Source organism: Cinclus cinclus, chromosome 3, assembly GCF_963662255.1.
Source record: "Cinclus cinclus chromosome 3, bCinCin1.1, whole genome shotgun sequence".
Lineage (NCBI taxonomy): Eukaryota > Metazoa > Chordata > Aves > Passeriformes > Cinclidae > Cinclus > Cinclus cinclus.
In genome coordinates, this window is record NC_085048.1 from 72,797,770 (window position 1) to 72,818,357 (window position 20,588).

Consider the following 20,588-nt stretch of genomic DNA (forward strand, 5'->3'; position numbering starts at 1 on the left):
TTTACAGTCTACTAGCAGCCCTGTAACAGGCCTATGGAAAATCACTGTCATACTAGATAAGTACATTTTTACACTGAGCTACTTTTTAAGGGCAAATTAAACCACACTGAAGAGTCTGTCCACAGACCTCAGGAATTTGCTGTTGTTAATAATTAAACTACACACCATTTCCTAAAGGTGGTGCTGCAGCCAAAATGCAATTCATAGGTGGGCAGTAGAAACCAGGCAAAGTAACTGTTCTTCTAATAAAGAACGATTACTGCCTTTAAGCATAATGCTTTTGACAGGCTGGTCTAAACTCTTGTCGGGGTCACAAGGTTAATCTCACAGCAGCCACAGGCCTGCTCACTGCTGAGCGTGAACAATATGGTTAACATTTTTGGAATGGAGTTAAATTTCTTTGTCATTCCTAGCCTACACCTGACAGATGCAGCCCTTTTCTCTGCTTTCATAACCTGGAAGATAACACATTCTTATCTAGCCCGTTGATCTTTCCTTCAATCACTATGAATGTTTCCCACCACTGACCAAAAGGCCAGAAAACAGAGTTTACCCACCTGAAATAAACTCTGAGCTTTCCTGAGGCTAATTCCTTCAGATCCTGCAAAATACAGGAATGTGTGACACAGCAAAGAGCTACTAATACCAGCAGCATTCCTCCGGCTCATCACCACAACCACCACAGCTCTCATTCCTGGGCTAGTGACTAAACACAAATAAATTTTGACATTGTTTTTTTGTTCACTATCTCATTGTATTTGGCTTCATTCACCAGTTTATCCCATGTAAGGCTAAGGGTAAGTTAAGGCAGGGTGGATGATGATACTCAGTTTACATCCTAACAAAGAAGAGGTTGCACTCTGCTTGAGCACCTGCAGTGACAGTACAATATTTGCCTTTACTAAATTAGATGAACAACCAGCTACTGAATATTTCAGTAAGGGAACATACCTGTCCTCATGAAGACTTGTGTCCCAGTCAGGGGGAGTTCTGTAGATCAAGTCCTTGCAAACATCTGCAAGTACTATTTAAAGACCCAAGTCTTACTCAAATGTATACATGGCTCATCGTATCTTCTTGCACTTGAGCAAGCTTCTAGTCCCCAGAATTGAAGGTGTCACATACAGTGTTTCATATCCAAACCTCTCTAATATCACCTACAATTAACCAAGAAATTCCAAATTTTCTATGTTAGCAGCGCAATCAAGTAGTTAAGGTCCACACAACTGCGATCTTGTTTACATGCCCAAATTCATTCAAATAGTTGACAGCAGGTCATGCAGACCTGGACTACTGAGAACTATTTGTGCTGCCCAATTTTAGGTGTGATGATCTGTACAGTAACAGAAGAGAAAGGGGCACCCCACAACCAGTCAAAGATAGAGTTTTCTGTTTTTTATTAAACTGGCCGATGTGCCCCATCCAGGGAAGCGGGGAAGAAAATGTACACTGGGAAAGGAAGGTACATACAAAGCCCCAAAACTCTTCCAGAAGAGAAGATGCATGGTATTAAAAGTTGGAGAATTCCCTCTGCTAAGTAGCTTCTCTGTTAGAAACATGGATAGACTATCCATAGACTCCCAAATGCAGCTACCCCAGCTATCCACTCCCATTCTTCTGCTTCACATCAGATCTAGAAAGCATGAAATTTTAAGATTTAGTCCTTTTCTTTCTGCGAGTTAGGTGCCACCTGACATTTCAGTAAACCCCATTAAACAGTGGGTTTCTGCTGGAAAGGTTGTTTGCCACTGCAGTAACTCCAACTGAAGTCCCTGCCACCCCTCCCTGTATCTTGTTGGAGCAAGGTTCTTTGATTCAGAACAGAGTTAGAAAAATAGATTATTTTTTCTAGGGTAGGTCAAATGGACCAATTCACCCTGCAGCTGTACTATCACTAGAGTGCACTCCAAAGAAGCAGCAGCAGAAGAAGACAGAGAGAGGGAGAGGAGCAGAACATTCCTTTTGGCTGGGCCAGTTTAGTTGTAACCTGAAACTACATCATAAATTAGGTGCCTTAAACATAGAGAGCAGGAATTTGCCCCTTGCCACCCAGAAGCTTAGACCACAAGGCAGGGACACAGTCAGCCATGAGTCATGCTGTGTTTGCCTCCTCAGCATGTCATGACATCCCTGTTTTCTGGTTCTGTGTGGGCACACGGGAGAGCAATCTTTACCATGGGCATCCTCGGTGCATCAGTGCCAATGATGCTCCCCTCTTTTGAAATGGAGGATAGGCCTGGATGCACACATATGGATATTTATAGATGAAGTAAAAAAAGGTGATCAAGTTCAAATACTTTTGGGAATACTATTTTCCGTTTCAGAGAGCTTGCAGGGGAGGGAGCAGCGAGAGAGCAAAAATGCTGTAGATATTTGACATGACCTTATACCTGTCAGTCCAGGGATGCTGGACTGGCTTTCTACACCTGACATGGGACTGAAAGCATGACAAAAGTATCTCTACTTACAAGTACTTACCCTACTTATTTTTACCCCTGCAGAGTCACCGTAGAGTAAGTAAAAACATAAAAAACCTGATGAGCATAGATGACTATGTAACTGTGATTGGATGGTGATTGGAAATTACTACCTATTTCTAATTTCCTTATAATTCTTTTCAATATAAAAACTGAAGAAAAAATGTATTTGTCATCTGAAAGGAAGTCAAACTGCTGAAAGAAATATGGGATGGGCATTATAAAGTGCTATGTACCTTACTATGAAATTTCTCAGTGGCCTGGAAAGGAAGATACCACAGCGTAGGATGCCTGGTTGAAGTGCTTTGGCCTCTTCAGAAAAGCCCTCTTTCAGCAGCTCATATCTACATGACCAAGTGCTATGTTTGGGGCAGTGTCCAGAGCCCACTCTACCTCCTGAGAATGAGACCCACCTGCAAGGAACTTCGTGCCAGCAGGACTTCCCTCTGCTAGAGCTCAGCTTTACCACTGGAGATGCCAAGGGGTAACTCTAAAGGTTGCTTTTAATGTTACTGAGATGAGTATTTCTTCTGTCATTTTAATGGAAAGAAGAGAAACAGCTATTTTTAAAAAGTAGGACTCCTTTAGGGGATCATTTCCAAGAGGCTGTGGACATCTTCCCCATGGAAAAAAAACAGCCATACAAACTCCCAAAACTCAATCCTCAACCTTGAATTAAAAGATTAAAAAAATCAATAATGGTTACAATTTTTATGGGACGAAGAATTAGAGAACACTTCCTACCTTTTACAGATTTTGAATACATTTTGGAAGTAACTTTAAGTGAACCAGGTTGACTTGTGTTTCTCATCTTTACTTGATGTATGATGACAAAATGAGATAACCTCGGTATAGATAGCATGATTTATTCAGAACTGAAGTCAGTGAGACATGCTCACTGTCACTGCAGATTAGTAACCCCTGTGTGTACATTTTTTATTACTTTTGCCTTTTCTCCACTTACCAGCCATCATCTCCAGCTTTTACTTTGTCTTTGCCTGTCTCAAAGTAATGTCCTTTCTAAAGGACAGAAACCAATCCCACCAGGGATTATATTTCACAGCCACATTCTTTATTTACAAGGGGGTTTCAGTGCTCAAGACTTTTTATACTTATAAGATACCTAAGTTGTTTTTATAACTTGATGAAAATTTTATAATGTGATAAAAAACTTTCAATATAGAAATACTTTAATGAGATGAGTTGTAGCAGATATTTTAACACTTCCACGCAGCCTCTAGAACTACGTAAGTTTGGTGAAATGTGATTATTATATCTTGATATAAGCTTTCATATCAGCTCTGTTTACTTTCACAAAGAAGATTTTTTTTTTTCTTCCTGAAGAATGCCAGGTTGAAACATTCAATTCCAGGTAAATTGTTTTGTTCTGGCACTGGAAGAACCACCATCCCCTGCAGAGACAAGAAAAAATACTAAAATAGGCAAGAGCTCTTATGACAGGTAAGCAAGCCTCTGAGCAGAGTGGTGCTGCTGTGGAGGGTAGGGGCAGAGCCCTGTCTGTAAGAAAAAGGAGGGCTGTGTGGAGGTTGTGGAGTACCTGCAAACCTGAGCCCCATTTTCAGAGGCAAGAGCAAATCCTGACTAACTCCACCCTTGGGCACCCACCCAACCAGTCAGGAGGAATTCCTCAGGAATGAGGGGAGATCTAGATGCCTCTTTTTCTAAAATACTTAAAAATATACTCTCTGGATTGAATAAATCCCATACTCCAGGCACTTTTCCTAATCTCACCTCCTGTATGGACAGATACCATAGCACTCTTCCCAGTCATCTCTTGGCTTCGCACAGGAGCTGGGAATTCATTCAAACCCCTTACTCAGTGCCAGGTAATGTGATGAGGAAGAAAGCTGACAGGACCTACACATCAGTAATTTTATCCAGAACATGGTGGAGAGAAGAGTATTTATGGAATGTGTCTGTGCAGGAGATCCACACTGTACAGCTGAAGATAATTTTTCATTAATTTCAACAGCATTTTTAGTCAGGTACAGGCAATGACTTTTCTTCATGTTTGGATCTGTTTTGCCTCAAGTAACGCAAAAATTGGGGGTTTTCTTGGCATTTTATGCAAACTTACCACATTTGCATTGCATTTCATTTGCACTGACATTGTTGTAAATTCAAATTATTTCATTCTAAGATCTTAATTTGCTAGAACATAACTGATTTCTAAGGACCATTTTTACAACCCTTTGTTTACAGATTTCACTGGTTCTTTCCTGTCATATTATATTCTGCTTCTGCTGCCTAATTTCAAAGCTCTTGCTGCTTTGACACAGCATACCACTGTTAATACATAACTGATGCATTTACTAAATGGGCAGGAGGGAAAAACAGATGAGCAAGAGCACGGTAAGCACTTGACTGTAATTATCTCTGAATAGGCTTAGGTTAGCAGTGATAATGGTGGAAATAGATTTTACACGTCAGGCTAAATTCATCCTGTGGGTAATTCAAATCATCTTAGTGCCATTACTTCATGGAAATTTTCAGCCTAAATGTGCTCCTTTTCTTTTCTCCTTTCATCCCCCATTTTTCATTTAAGAAGCAGGATGACACAGCACATAATGGTATCCCTTTGCTTCCCTTAAACTTGCAGGACTGTATGCTTATTTTTGGCTTCCTCTCCATTTTTTTCCCAGTATTTTCTAATCTAGGCAAAGATTTCCCAAGGTAGGGAAATCTGCAGAGCTGCCTGGTTGCAGAAGGTAGAGAAAGGGCCGCCAGGGCATTTGCAAGCAGTGGCCTCTGTTCAGCCAATTGTTTCCTGCACGTAGGATTTCGGAGCTGGTGGAGCTGCTCCCAGGCCCGTTTCCCTCCCCATGCACTGCAGCCCCCTCCCTGCTCCCCCTCCAGAAACACCAGCTCTCCTTTGTGTGGCAGCACAAGGTGCTCCCCAGGCAGGGGGCTGCAGGCAGGACCCCAGCAGCCAAGATTACATTTCTTCCACATCCCAGTTTGCTTGGGGGGTAGGGATCAGAGGGAACATAGAGGATTTTCAAAAAAGAGAAAATGCCAATGCTTTGGGCATGAAAAAATCTGTGGTTTTGTAGAAAACTCTTTCCTGGTTTTACTGCCTTTGTAGGTGGATCTTTCCTGACTCTACTGCTTTTTTACTAATACTCCAACACTTTATAATTGCAGACATTTCTATTATTAGATCTAGGGAAGAACAGAGAAATACAGATTAAAAAAGAAAGAAAAATAAAAAAATCTCCATTTAATATTAGAAAAGAAGCTTTACCATGGAATATTTTTTCAAAATATTTCCAAAGTTGATTAGTTTATGTAAAAAAATCCACACTTCCCCATGATGTAGTAGTATTATTCTTCCTTTTGGACCAAGAATATATAAGTCAGCTAGAGAGAAAAAGTTAAAAATAGGAAAACAACATTACAGACAGTAATTCTAATCAAAGCAAAAATCAAAACAGATAGCTGAAAGGAAGCAAAATGAAGTGAAAAGCCTTTGTGAAACCCACGTTCAGAGACAGACGAAGCCATTTACTCCTTTGCAAGGTATGCTTTGGCAGGATTGTTGTCTTTAGGGGCCGAGAGAATAAAACTTGCAGGGAATAAACAGCTGGAAAGAATTCTTTATTAAGTAGTGAATGACAATGTGTGTATACGTTTGCCCTGCCGAGGACACGAAATAATTTTAACATTATGATGGAAGCCTAGCAGAGACATGGCAAGCACTGTGAAACCCTGGGCAGGGATTTATTTAACAGCTCTGGCATGGTTTCAAAGAAAGTAACCAAAACTTCACAATTTGAGTTTCAGTGTATGGTGAAATCAGTAGAGAACTCCTGTCCCCAGAAAGGAATTTGTACCAGCAGCTTAAGCACGTTGTGTGTATTTAGCTGCAGATACCAACTTGCCAGAGCACCTGTACAGGCAAAGATGGGTTCTGTCAGAGAGAACGTGACAATCTCATGGCCAGTGGCTGTGCCACTACCAGCTGGGATCTCAGGAGACTGTGTAATGAATGCAAGTTTGGGCTTGATTAGAGCTTGGGTGAGGAAATCTTGAAACCAAGGGCTCTGGGAATTTGGTCAGAGCTAGAATAAAATCATAAGCCTATAATGATGTTAAATGATTTCATGTTACTGAAAGATTCTGTTTCTCTTTAGAATAAAATGTGGCTTGTGACCATTTTAGTAAATACAGTCCCACAGAGACTCTGCCAAGAGCAAGAGTTACAACCTCTGTGCTCTGGGGCCAAATTTGATTTATGAATCCATTCTCCCTACCCAGATTACCCACCTGGTTTTCAAAGGTTGCTGACAGAGCAACATTATGCAGCTGTTCCCTTACTACCTGAAGGTGTCTCTGTTGAAATGTCAAATGAAAAACTTATTGAAGAAGTACATCAGGATTGTCTGGGATGAAAGACACAATACTCAGTGACATATATGGCACCAGAGACAGTAGCGTATAAAGTAAAATCTCCCATGTCCTCCCCAGTCACACGGCACATTCCTGGCACAGGAGACATCTGTCAAGTGTCCACAAGCAATTTATGGCTCCAGGCCTGTACCTTGGACTCACTTGCAGAGTAATGTGGTCAATGATCAGCACAAGAGCATTTGACTTTTATTTAATGTAAACTGATGTCTTAAACCTCACCAATTATATTTGTACCCTGTATACGGCATTTGGTATAATGACTAATTATTATCAATAATGTAACCAATACTGTACTAGCAACACTAGCAAGCCACACTGCAACTTTATTCTTATTATTTACATGCTATTTTAGATAAATTTGATATTTCATATATTAAAAAAAAATCCCAACTCCAGAGCTCAAAATTAAACCTGATTTTGCAACATGTTAATCATGAAAGCCATAGCATGATGAATAGTCCCACTGAAGCTATTGATCGTTTTCTAGGAATAAGGCAAGAGCCAGCAAAATCAAGCTGTAACATGCACTGAGAACATCACCAAATACAATTTTGCTTCAGCATGTATGCTAACAGAAAGCAGATTATTATAATGTCATGTGTAATACCTATGATGACTGTATACACAATGAAAAACACAAATAATTACTATTCCTGCAAGAGCTGCATTATGGCTGGAAAGTCTCTGTATGCAGCTGATTAAATCTGACTGCGAGAATGCAGTTCTGCAAATAGCCTTTCATGCAAGACATTCAAGTAATTTTTTTAAGGCTCCCTGACTGCCAGCTCGCTGCAGACACAGTTAGTTCAAACTTTCCTTTAGGATTCATTTCATGCCCTCCTTTCCACTAATATCCCTGAGATCAATCCTTTCTCTAATGAATAGCTGACCTATTCTTCTTTGATTTGCCATTGATTTCCTCCGCTTACCTCCCAATGCTTTGCCTGTTGATTAAACTCTAGACATGGGAATGCCTCAAATTTCTGACTTCTGAGTCATCCTCTCATGACTTGAACAGCTTGAAGCCAGCTTCAGCTCCCCGACATCATTAGTGAAAACTCCTTTTGTTTTTAAACTCTACAAGCAACCCATTTCTCTCCAAGCTGAGGTGCTGCCTGCGAACTAGACAATAAATAGTAGCAACAAAATTATCTCCTACATGCACTATGATAATTATTGCAAGAAAAGGAAAGGGATACTTTTTCCAAGACAGAAAAGGCAAGCCACAGCTTTCCCTTTTGCACTAGAAGATCTCTGTGTCTACACGCAATGCAGACAAAACCAAGAGTAAAGACGTCTGCTTATGCAAACTTTTATTTTTGCATGGGGTCCCTCTGACTCCAGCATGAGTCTGCATGAGACATCAGCTTACAAAAGCCACTCTTTTTTTCTGAAGACACCAGCTTTTAAGAACCAATCCACAAATCCCCATCTCCAGCTTTCCAGCTTCCACTCTACAGAGCAAGCTGGGTGAAACTGCTTATCAGCACTGCAAGAAGGAGAGCTGGAGCTGATGCTTTGAAAACTCGCAGTGGTATTTCCTTGGAACACAGATATCTTCAGACTCCAACACTTTGATGTCTCCTTCAAAAACAAACAGGCTGACACTATCTCAATTTTCCTGCAGTCCTGATGTTTCTCAAAATGCAGTTTGTTTTCTCTAGGGTGACACACAATCCTAGAAGACCAGCTATGTGCAATAATTACTATACTTCCAATTAAGGTAATGGTACCTGACATTCTGTACTGTATTCCATTACGATCACTGCTACACTGGGAACATCACTTGTACGACCCACACTTTTCTTACTCTCCTACTCAGTTTCTGTGTGAAGGAAATACCCCTAAAGATTCTAGTGCAAATTATGAGGAGAGCAGGTTAAGGTGGTGTGCCATGGAGCACACCCCTGTCTCAACAGCCTAGATATGGTGCTTTGCTCCTGTGATACCTAAAGCACCTTGTCACAGAAATTGGAGCCATGAATTTGTAAACTACTGTAACATTTTATGTTTCAAATTATCTAAACCCAGAAGAGTGCAGCAACTGTTCAGAGGTGTTTGCTAACATTTCAAGTTTTCTACTCACTGTCAAAGCATGGCAGAAATTTCTACTGTGACCGGACTACTGTGCTGGCTCCACTGCAGGCTTTACACATGGTACAGGGCAGGTTAAATAAGAACAGGTTCAACAACAGAGCCTACACTTGGGCATTAGATTCTGTGCCCTTGCATTCAATCCTGCAAATTCATGCTAGAAAACAAGTGAGGAAGACTAGGTGGCTCTGGCTAGACCAGCACTGGCTGGACCACCACTCCATGAGACAATCTAATCCACCAACACAGAAGACCACTCTCCCAGGGGGAAAAAAAAAAAAAAAGCTGGGATTTTGTGTCAATTTCGTGAAATTGACCAGTTTAACAATCTGAAATACTGGTTTAAGGAAGGTGCTAAGGTGCTACAGCTATAAGACGAGCAAAGGGAGTGAAGGAAACAGAAGATGATAAAAAACAAAAATGGATAGTGTGACACGTTTCTATGGACAGAAGGAAGATGTCATGCCAAATCAGCTGCCCATGAAACCACGCATTAGGCACCTCAGAATAGCATTAGAAACAGCTGACATCCTGAGAGGGCAACTACGTAGATCAGCCTTGGCTTAACAAATGGACAAGCCATGAAAGACTTCAGCTTGGCCATTGGGAGTTGCCTCTGCTCAGTTAGGACCCATAGCCCTGGAACCATTCCTGAAATGAGGTGCCTGTCCATTTGTTCAGATAATGACTAAGACACCAGTATTTTCTCCAAGAAGATTTTTGGGGGATGAGATGTTCCTTCTGCTCACAAAGCAACCTCACTGTTACAGTCCAGCTGGGAAGAGGCAAAAGTAAGCTGTCCTCTTCATTATCCATGCCAGCAAGGCTGAGATTTTACCCAGTCTCATGTCCAGCCTCAAATGAATGATTAAAACCTGGGGGTAAGTACAGATGACCGACCTGATGCTCTGCTCATATCACTCTGTCAGGTGGCCATGTCAGACCAGCAAGTCAGGTTCACTCTTGTGGTCCTTGCTGGGAAATCTCTTTTTTCTTGCTATACAGTTGTGCAACACTGAGCAAAAGCCTTCCCACCTGCTCCCCTTACAGCCCGTTGCAAGCCCAGCTCCCATGCCGGCTGCATCCTCACATGCAACTGGATATGTGGGGAAATTGAGCAACAACCTGCTCGTGAGGGAGCAACTCAACTTGAGATGATATCCTCCTTCTTTCAAAAAATTACTACACAAAAAAGCAGATTATAACACAGAAGATGGAGGGAAACGAGGTTTATGCCATGCGTGCAGCAGAGCACATCCCTGTCGAGCACTGTGGCTCCCAGCGCCCGAAACTCCAGGCGCGGAGTTCCCAGATCCGCTCTCGACTCTTACACCGCACCTCCCTACGCTTTGTGCCATCGCCCCCGGCCAGCACCGCCCAGTTAACCTGGCTGCGGCACAGCCACCCGGACCGACTTCCAGGGACTTGCTGCGGTCACTCTTAATTGCAATTTTCCCATCGCAAACTTCAATGCCGCCAGTACGGTGCACCGAGCGCCCACCAAAACCAAAATCGCCTCGCAGCCCCCCGTCACCGCACGCAGGGGGCCCGGCCCCGCTGCTTGCCCGGCACCCACGGCCGGTCCCGTCCCGCCCCCGCAGCTTCCCCTCCCCGTGTTCCGCCCCGCCTGGCCCCGCCCCACCGCCGGTCCTCCTCCCGGGCTCCGGCGTGCGCCCGCCGCTGCCCCGCTGGATGCTGCACCGGGCAGGCCGGAGGAGCTCCGAGCCGGGGGCTGCCCCGCGGTGAGTCCGCGGGCTCCGCTGTCGGGACAGCGGCGAGGGGGTGTCCCAGGGCTCTCGCGTTTCCCCGGGGCCCCCGCGGCAGCGGGGGGCAGGCGGGCGCGGTCCCGGTGAGCTGCCGGGGGACAAAGGCGAGGGGGACGGGTCCCGGTGGGGGGAGCGGAGCTGGCGGAGCTGGCGGGCGCGGTGCGGCTCCGGGCGGAGAGAGCCGCGGGATGCCCGGCTGCTCCTGCCGACCGGGGCCGGGAATGAATGGTGGGGGGTGAGGGCGCTGGGACGGGGGCGCGCTGCCCGCGGAGCCGGGAGAGGCTCCGTGTTGCGGCGGTCGGTCCCGGCGGCGGCAGCGAAAGTGTATTTACAACTTTGTGGCTGGATGGGCGGTGCGAGCCTCGGCCGGGGCGATCTCCGGCGGCGTCACGTTATCGGGGGGTTTTCCCGTCAGAGCCGCCGCCGTGGATGTCCCCGCGCGTTCGTGGCTGCTGCTCCCGGGCGGAGGCAGCGGGAGCGGGCGGGCACAGGGTGGGGGCAGGAGGGAGCGGGGCTCTGGGGGAGTCTGGGGTCGTAGTAGCTTATCCGTCCCTCGTGCACCGGGCACCGCCGGTGCGTCTCGCTGGTGCTGGATGATGGGGTGATGCTGGGGCGGGATCAGCAACACCCCCTCTGCGCGACGGGAGCCAGCCGGGGCGGCTGGCCGTGTCCCAGAGAGCTCCCGTGGGGCCGTACGGATGTGGCGCGATGTGGGACGCGTCCCAGCTGGTGCTCGGGTGGCTGCCACCTGTCTGCCTCGCAGGTGCCGAGGGACAAGGACAGGGACGCGGCCCCGCGGGTCCCCCCCCCTCTCCCCCCCCCCCCCCGTGATGCAGTACCTGGGCCGCCTCCTTCCGTGGGGCAGCCTCGGGGGCGAGGGGCTGGAAGCATCTCGTGGGGCTGCTCTGGGTGGTCTGACAGCCGGGAAGGACTTGGATGCACCCGTACGGGGCGGGACGGGGAAGGACGAGAGTGTCCCAGCAGATCTGTGGGCGTCAGAAAGGCAAAAGTGTCCATACCTCGTTGTTTCTCCACCTCTTGGAATTATTATTTTTTTTTTTTTTTTGGTATCGATTTACAGGGAAAGGCTATGGGTTTTCTGTGCTGAGAAGTCGTCACCATCTGCCTCGAGAGATGTTTCTCCTGCTGTTCGGCAGTAACAGGCTCTCAGGTTAACTCCCCTGTGGCATTTGAAATGCACATCTGTGTTTTTCCACCATGACAGAAAACTAGCGCGCTCTCTGAACCTTGTCCCTTCTTCAGAATACTGCTGTGATGCCTGGGTCGTGGCAATAACTACTTCAAAAATGTTTTTAGAAACCCAAACCAACAAAGCACAACTGTTTGAACATTGGTGACCCATTAATTTGTTTAGCCTTTTAAATTTTTATTTTGTTCCTGGAAAATTTGGAATGACAACAGAATGCCATGACCTCACTGTTGTTTATTCCTGCCTTTTAACCATACAATTAAACTCTCTTGTTCAAAGTGTTCTGGTTTCGGCACTGGTGGTGGTGGGAATCTGTGTAGTAGCCTGTGTTTTGGCTTCAGATAAGAAGTGCCAAATCAGAAAAAAATGGACTCTCTAAAGGGGGTTGGAGTTGTGTCTCTTGTAGAGATCACCTTAAGGAAGAAAAGAGGGCAGGAAACAAAAAAGGAGTAAGACTAAGATAAGTCTACAGAATGCTGTTGAAGAACATGAATTGTAGTGATTCTTCACAGTGGTCTACCAAAAAATACTGTCTTTGCTTTTTGGACAGTTTTTGTTTTGCCCCTTAGAATTTTTGCTGCTGTAAACTAGATTTTTTTATACAAACTTGATAAAATGGGATAAGTCATTTAGACCAGTAACACCAAAACCATTTGGATTTGCGTGTGGTTTTCTCATCTAAGTCTTTTTTTTATTGCAGTTTTTAGACCCAGGTGAGGGCCAAATCATTTAGGTTTTTTTTATGGGTGAATTTTTGTGGGTTTCTGTTTTTTTTTTTTTTGTTTGTTTGTTATATGTATTTATTTATTATCAAAGCTGATAATACTTTAAAGCTGCAACACTTTTCCCAGCACTGCAGGTAAAAAAGCATGTGGATCCAGTGATTAGCTCTCTATCAGCTGACCTTTGTAGTAGAGTCTTGCCCTACTGTTCCCCCAAAGTGAGACAATGTAAATGACTTGCATGCTTACTGTGCTCCAGGGTTACACTTCTTTTCTTGCAGAAAGTCCCCTGTTACTGTGCTGCTGCTTGATTATCTCAGTGGTGTCAAGCAGTGGTACCTTAATTCGTAATGTGTGGTTGGTAACTGTGCACAGACAAATGGTGAGCTTGGCCCAAACAAGATCCTGTGACAAGCAGGAGCTGCTCCCTGGAGAATTGCAAGAGAAGATAATTTGCTTCTTGTTTAACAATTTATGTTTGCCTTTTTTCCCCTCTGTTTCCTCTTTTTGCATAATTCAGCATCGCCTCAAAAATGCAGCACTCTGTAAGGCTGGGTTGTTTGGGTTTTTGGTTTTTTTTTTCCCTGTTTCTTTTCTTTTTTTTTTTTTTTTGTCTGCATCTTCCCCACTGCTTTGCTGAAGCTGATGTCCGGCAGTGCTGTATGCAGTCTCTGAAACTGCATCTAATCATAAAGATCCTGCTGTTCATGTTAATTTTATCAAGGTATTGGCAGATTGGCATTTTCACACTTGTAACAGAGGCAAGCTGTGTTGCAGGTGGAGTTTTATCTATTATTTTTGTCCACGTCACATAAATTAGTATGCCCCTCTGCTCTGAATATTTTCAATACTAGCTGTATGCTGAGGGGGGGACAAAGTTAGAAGCAAACTGATGCAGAAGCTGCCTGGTTGGTCTGAATATTTAGATAGGGATTCAGATGCAATGAGATCAGCAGTGGACTTTCCCCTTCCTCCGGGGAAGCAAGCCAATTTATTTTTCTTATATGGTTATTACTGGTAGCAAAGCTATTCCAACTCAGAAGAATTCATTGCATTGTTTAAAAAAAAAAAAAAGGCATGGCTTTCTTTATTTGTCCTGTAACTGAAGGTATTGCTGTGAAATTATAATTATGCTTTGCTCTTTATTTATTTATTTAATAAAGACTTTGTAGTCTGCTGCTTCTATAATTGTTACAAGATCTTGGTGAGAATAGAAATGAAGACATTTTTGGACAGTTCTGCAACAGACTTCTGGAGTCTAAGGGGTGCATTCTAAATCAGTCCAGCCTAGCTCAAGTGAAAAATTACTATCCCTGTAAAATAAGTTGTGCAAAGACAGGCTTGTAGAAGAGAATCTCTCATCTGTTGTGCTTGAGGCAAGAGTATAATGGATCCCCTTGGGAGAAATCCTGTTTATAGCCTTGGTAGCCTAAAAATGGAATATGTCTCCAGTTGGAGAATTAACTGATAGGCTTCTGGGTCAGGAAATGTCATGCATTTGCAATTTGCATGGTACAGGAAGGTGCTTCTCTTCTGAGTTGCTAGTAGAGAGGCCAGGTCTTGCTGCTGCTCTCCTGCTCTTGCTAAGTTTCTTGACACTTGCAGTGCCTGTGAAAGAAGCCTGGCTGTTACTTATTGTAAAGAAAATACAGTACTTGCTGCCTGCCTGTACTTTGCTTCTCTTGTTTCCCATAGATAGAAAAGATGAAGATCTGCAATTTACAAGGCAGAATTGCCAAGCACTGGAGTGCTAAATTGAAGTATCTCTGTTTTGTTCTTACACTGAGGTTCTGGACTGGCATTGTCTTTACTGCACTGTGTGTATGTATGCCCATAAATGAGATTTCCCTAAGGGTCCATCTCAAAAGAGACGTGTTGGTGTGTTTGGGGGGTGACAAGGTTGCTGTTACTGAATGGCTATTCCAGCAATTCACTTCTCTTAACTTTTGCAAGATCTCATGTCGTGTGTATTGGGATCCAGCTGAGAAAATGGAGCTTGGCATTTCTGACCAGGCTTCCTTTGTAGCTGCTCTGTGTGAGGTGTAATGGATACTGAGGCTGGCTCATGACCAATGTCATATTTTGCTGGTTCTTTCTTGTGCTTCTGCAGTTGCCTAGGCCAATTGATGCCTTAAATTGCCACTTACTCTTAAACTTTAATTAATGAGCTTGATTTATGAAGTATGATGGAGACTTATAAATGATTGATATGCAATAAACAAGTCCATTAGTAGATTATGCAGCAGTAATGAAATCCATTGCAATGAGAAACTGCATGTTGGTAGTCAGATGCAATAGGGTACATACTACTACTTTTACCAGTCAGTGAAAAGGAAGTCTCTGTTGATCCACTGATCTTGCCAAGAAGATTGTTTGTCTTCCCAGGTAAAAAAGCATGCTGGAAAGGAATTGCATGCTCTAGATGCAGACTTCACTGTTTGGGTGTTCTTTAAAATGTGTATATTGCTAAGTTTTGCCTGCAGTACTGATAAAATAATGTCTTTTAAAAGGCTGCCTGTTTTTGTCTATAAAAATTCAAAGCCACTTTCCATCACTTAAAAGCGATGGAAAAACATAATCCCTGTGAGATCCTAATTCGTCTCTTTTTGCCTGAAGCCTTTAATACTCATTGCCTATTTCTTTCAAAGAGCTCCTGAACTCAGTTTTGTTTCAGCTAAATATTAAGTTCATAAAGTGATTCATGTTGTGCTGTCCTCAAAGGGAGCAAACTGCTGAGGAGCTTTTTTCATCCCATGGGAGAGGTGGGTGGAAGCATGGCAGCTACCCTGCGTTGTCCTGCCATTGCTTCCATGTGCTGCAGGAGCACCTCCTTTGCTGCTCCATCCTTTGTTAAGCATTTTTTCCTCTCCTTGAGGACTAGTTAGTGCACCCAGAAACATGAGTCACTTTTATTTGGCTGCAAGACAATGACAGCATCCCTGGGTTAGGAGAGTTGTCCCTGTCTTTGAACTTAAGGATTAGGGCAGCCTACAGAGTATCATAGCAGTGCAGTCCCATGTTAGGAATGGGTGTCCACAGAATTTTAGGAGATCCCTTCTTCCTAAGCACATTGTGCAGGGGTGTAGAGCAGAAGAGTTTCAAGCACTAGAGTACATTTCCTGTTCTAGGATCTACTTGTGCTGCTTGATGTGGGGCCAGAAGACTTTGTAGCACAAAGGTGGGGAGCCTGAGCAGTCATGCCTAAGAGCTGCATCTAATCCTGCAATGAAGACTAGTGAGAAAGCGTTTTCTTTGCTTTTGTTAAAGCTCAGTGTCACCAAGGAGTGCTGCTTGTACAGAAAGAAAAGAAAAAAGGGTGTTGGCTGGTATCTAAGACCAATGTTCGGTGATTTCTCCTTCTGTCACATCTACTTGGGTTCACAGCCCTGGAGTTTCTGAAGGCATCTCGCATTGCACCTCTTGAAAAATCCTAAAGGAAAGGTGGGGGCCGGATGCACATCCTTGCCTTGTGAGAGGACTGTGGTCACACTTAACATGGTGCCGAAAGCCTGGTGTAGTTGCATCTCCCACGTGTGTGGGCTGAAGCTGGTTGTCTCTGCTGTCAGTGTTACACCTGTCCACAGCCAAGCTGTACTGGTTCTGGAATCCAGTTCTTCAGAGCACCCAAGTGACTGGGAGGTGTCTTGGCTTTGAATGGAGGTTTCCTACAAAGCAGTGTGCAGTGTTTGAAGACAGGTTTGTATTTTACCCCAAAAGCAGTGTGTGGATACCAAATCTGGTACCTTAGCTCCCTGTGGCATCTTTGCCCTTGGATGTGTTGTGCTAGTCCTGGAATGATGCTGAGATAGACACATTTGAAGAGTCAATGTGCTTCTGGGAATTTGCTGCAGGATGTGACCTAGTTGTCCTGACTGCTGATCACAGGTGGCACTTTTCACATCATTTTACAGACATGACATAAAGCTATTTAGCTGCAATCTTGTTTTCTGCCCTGACAAGCAACTTTGTTTCCACTCTTTCCTGGTTGAAGCATCTCTAGGAGAAATTTTCATCATTGCAGGGGTTAGTCAAAGGAGGTGGGTGGAGCTTTTTTAAAATTGCTGACAAAGGCTTATACATGCCATCATGACATCTTTTACTGGCTCAGGCTCTTTATTGCTCTCTTCTGAAGCCCTGCAGTGTGCATCTGAGGGGACAAAATACCTGGAAGGTGTGGGGGATTCAGTTTTACAACTGTTTCATCATGAGTACAAGGCAGCCCAAGTGTGGGTTGCTGCCAAAGGCAGATTTGTTTCCAGGCAGTTGTATGTCTGTCTTGCTGTAGGACTGCCTTGATTAAAGCTGCTTAAGCTGTTTGTGAAACTGCAGCCTAAGAGTCTAGTGTTCTTAAAAGCCTAAGACATCTCTGGATGGTGTCTGGAAAATATTAAGAAGAGTCTTAATGTTTCTGGACAATTTTTGATGAGAGGCCGTAGGGCCACTGTGGGAAGGTTTCATCAGGAAACCATCTTCATCAGGAAGATGCTTGGTGCTCGTTCTCTATCAGCTCTAGCAAAAGCAGAGGTTTTACTGTAATAAACCTTAAGGAGCAGGTTTCCAGGTGCTTGTGAAAGAACACATAATTACCTCCGCTTTTTTCTTGATAGATAAGAACTTTGTTCTGTTTTGCTGCTCTGAATTGGTAAGTTATGGCTTGTTCATCTATTCCCTTTATCCCCTTGAGATGTGGTTGTAGCTGTACCTGGAGGCTGAAATGAGAATTAGGACCCAGTTTGCTGTGGTGTTATGAACTAGTGTGTAAAATACAGTGGCATTCATTACAAGAACCCACATGCTGTCTGGATGAGACCTTCTTCCAGACAGGCTGGCAGTGGCATGTCCCCAAAAATCAGTGGTGCCAGGACATCCTTGTGCCATTTGGTGTATGGTGGGGTGTGAGGTGTTTCAGTGAGCCATCTTGCTGATACCTGAAGCTTCTTCCTTCTCATTCAACTCCTCTTCCTCCCATGGAGGGCTCTGCTGCTATTATCCGTGTTGCTGGGGCAAACCTCACCCGTTCCAGCTTTGACCCAGCAAGTGCTGAGGTTCTGGCCCTGTCCTGTGAGCAACTTGAGGGTTTGTGGAGAGAGGAGGGGAAGATTTAATTGAGTTTTTATGACCATGTTTGAGCTGCTTAATGAGAGAAGGCTTGAAGTTAATGACAGGCATGTTTTCCAAAGATCCTCTGTATGTGTGTTTAGGTAAAATAAACACTGCTAAACAAGCTGTGCCACCACTCTGGTCACTAATAAGCCTCCTCTCTGATACCAGAAGAATACGAATAAATAGCACCTTTGACTCATTTAATTGATAGACTTGTTGGGCCTTTGACCAAGCAAAAACATCTCCAAATGCAGTTCTGCAGGAGCTAAAATGTGATGTTAGTTAAAAAAAGGCAACAGAACAAAAACAACCTGTAAGGTGTCCTAGAGGCTGATGATTTACTTCAGCTTTTATTAATTCATCTGCAGTGCATTTGCTGGAGATTTTATGGTTTAATTGAGGTTAAGAGGTTGGAGTCTGTGGTTAACAAAAGAATGGCATATGGGCAGTCTGAAATTGTGTATGTTTAAGTAAGAGCATTCCTTCTGGTCACTTGTTTTCATTGGGAAGTTACTCTTGACTCACATTTTTTTTTTAAAAAAAGGTGTAAACATGCATTGCTAGCAAGTTAATGATTCATAATATTTTATCAAATCCTAACATACCTCTAAAGAAGAGAAGGTTGAGCTGGGCTTTTGTTTGACCTCCCCATTCAGATTAAGGACATTTTTCTTTAACCCCTTACCTGTCATGGCGGGGTCCACAAGCTCATTTGTTTTTGAATCAGAAGAAGAAAAACACCACCTCTTCTGCCTTTCCTGCTTCCCTGTTCTGTGGGTCCACAGCTGTTCTCTTAAAAATTCAAATGGAAAAAGCAGGTGTGGGGAAAAAACTTTCCAGAAACTTTTTATTATAGAGGCTATGGGGAAGTGGGAGTCAGTTGCTTCAGTTGTCCAAAGGAATCTGTGTGTGTGTGTCTATTTTTTTTATGGTCACTTTTTTGTCCTACTTTCAGTTCTGTTTTGAGCCCCGTGAATGTCTTCATTGGCTGTAATATCCCCTCGTGAGATGGAACGTGTACTGACCAGTGCAGCCGTTTGACAATTTAGATAAACCTTCTTATGTTGAAAAGTTCATACTCCGAGGTCTTTATGCTGTTGATAAAGTTTATGGCATGAATTACATCAGCTGGCAATAATAGTGGTGACCTGTTGCCCTCAAGTTTTTCTGCAGACATCTGTAATTTACATACAGGTATTAATGATGTGTAGTCCAGAGCCTAAGAGACCATGTCAGTATAATTATTTCAATAAGAGAAGATAAATCAGAATTTTCCTCTTAATATTTCAGTTGATAGGAGCTTTCATGTGTCCCATAAAGTCAAATGTCTTTTTCTCACTTGTTTTTAGTTTAGAGCAATATTTTAAAAGCTCCTAGGTCTTGTTACACTAAATACTTGTTCTGAAAAAAATACTTTAATAAGGCCCTTTTCTGATTTTTTTGTGCGCTTCGGTCTTATAAGGAATGCTCTACATAACTTGAATCAAAAATTTCTTTATTAAGAAGCATTGTATATGCTAGCTTGGGGAAGGAGGTGCGTGGAACAGCTTCTATATTTGCAAAAGGACACTCCTGGATCTATATGGTATTTGCTTTAAAAAAAAGAATTAAAAATAAATTGATGCTTGAATACAGAGTTGAAAGGAGAGGGATAAATCCAAGTTCTATTGGCTGTACTCTACATTATTGTTTGCTTTTCCCATCTCCCACACAAGAATTTGATTCTGCCATAATTTTCTCCTGAACCAGGGTAAATGTGATTTTAAACACTAAATGCTTTTTAAACTTAGATGTAGTGGGCACACACATGTACATGCATATACATGTATGTGTGTTAGCATAACATGGCCTGCTTCCCTGCTGCTTGTGATCCCTCGTCTTTTGTGCGTTGTGGAGGGTGAAGGAAAAGCCCTTGGCTCCCTTCACAGCCTGTCCTCTGAAGGTGGGCTGGGCTGTGGGTGGTGGGAGAGGGTTGCACTGCCAGAACCAGTGCATTGGACTGCCCTTGCTGGGATCTGCACCTGTCCCCAGGTGTGTAGAGCCTTTGGGGACAGGCATCAGCCAGCAGCACCTCTGTTGCTGTGCTGTTGGTGAATGCCTAGGTGCTGCTGGTAGAAGGCAGTCAACCCCTTTGTTCAGGGCAGCTGGGGATTGACTTATATCAGATCTTGTATGGGGATGGAGTGGACCCCATGGCTGGTATCTTGCTGGTTTAGGTCTCTGCTGGCACTGACACCTAATCCACCCTCGAGGAGCCTCTCCCCTTCCTGATGCATTGATTCATCAAGTGTCACAGGGTACTTCCTGAGAGGAATGCTGAAAGCACTGAAGAGGAAAGGGCTGTACAATCTAGCTGTAAAGTCAAGATGATGTTGGTTACTCTGCATTTGGCTGCACAGAAAACTTCCATCTCTTATTTCTGTTAATATCTGAGCTTCAGCTGTAAGCTGCTTGTGCAGCCTGGGCTCAGTCCTTGAGAGGAGGGCAGTGCTTACCTCACAAAAGGTGCTATACAGTGGCTCAGCCTTTTGAGTTTGTGTTCCAACTCCTCCTTTGAGTTGAGATGTACAGGATTTCAGGCAGTGGTTTCCCAGGGAGTAGGGATGGAGTGAGGGGGAGGACAGCACAGATGAAGTCCTCTGCACAGACATGTGCCTGTTGACAGCCCATTGAAATCTCTGCTTTAGGAGTGAGCGAGGTGCCTGGCTGAAGGATGGGGCACTCCCCCATGTCATGGGGTTTTTCAGGCAGTGGCCCAAGGTGCCACCTGCCTTATCACTTACAT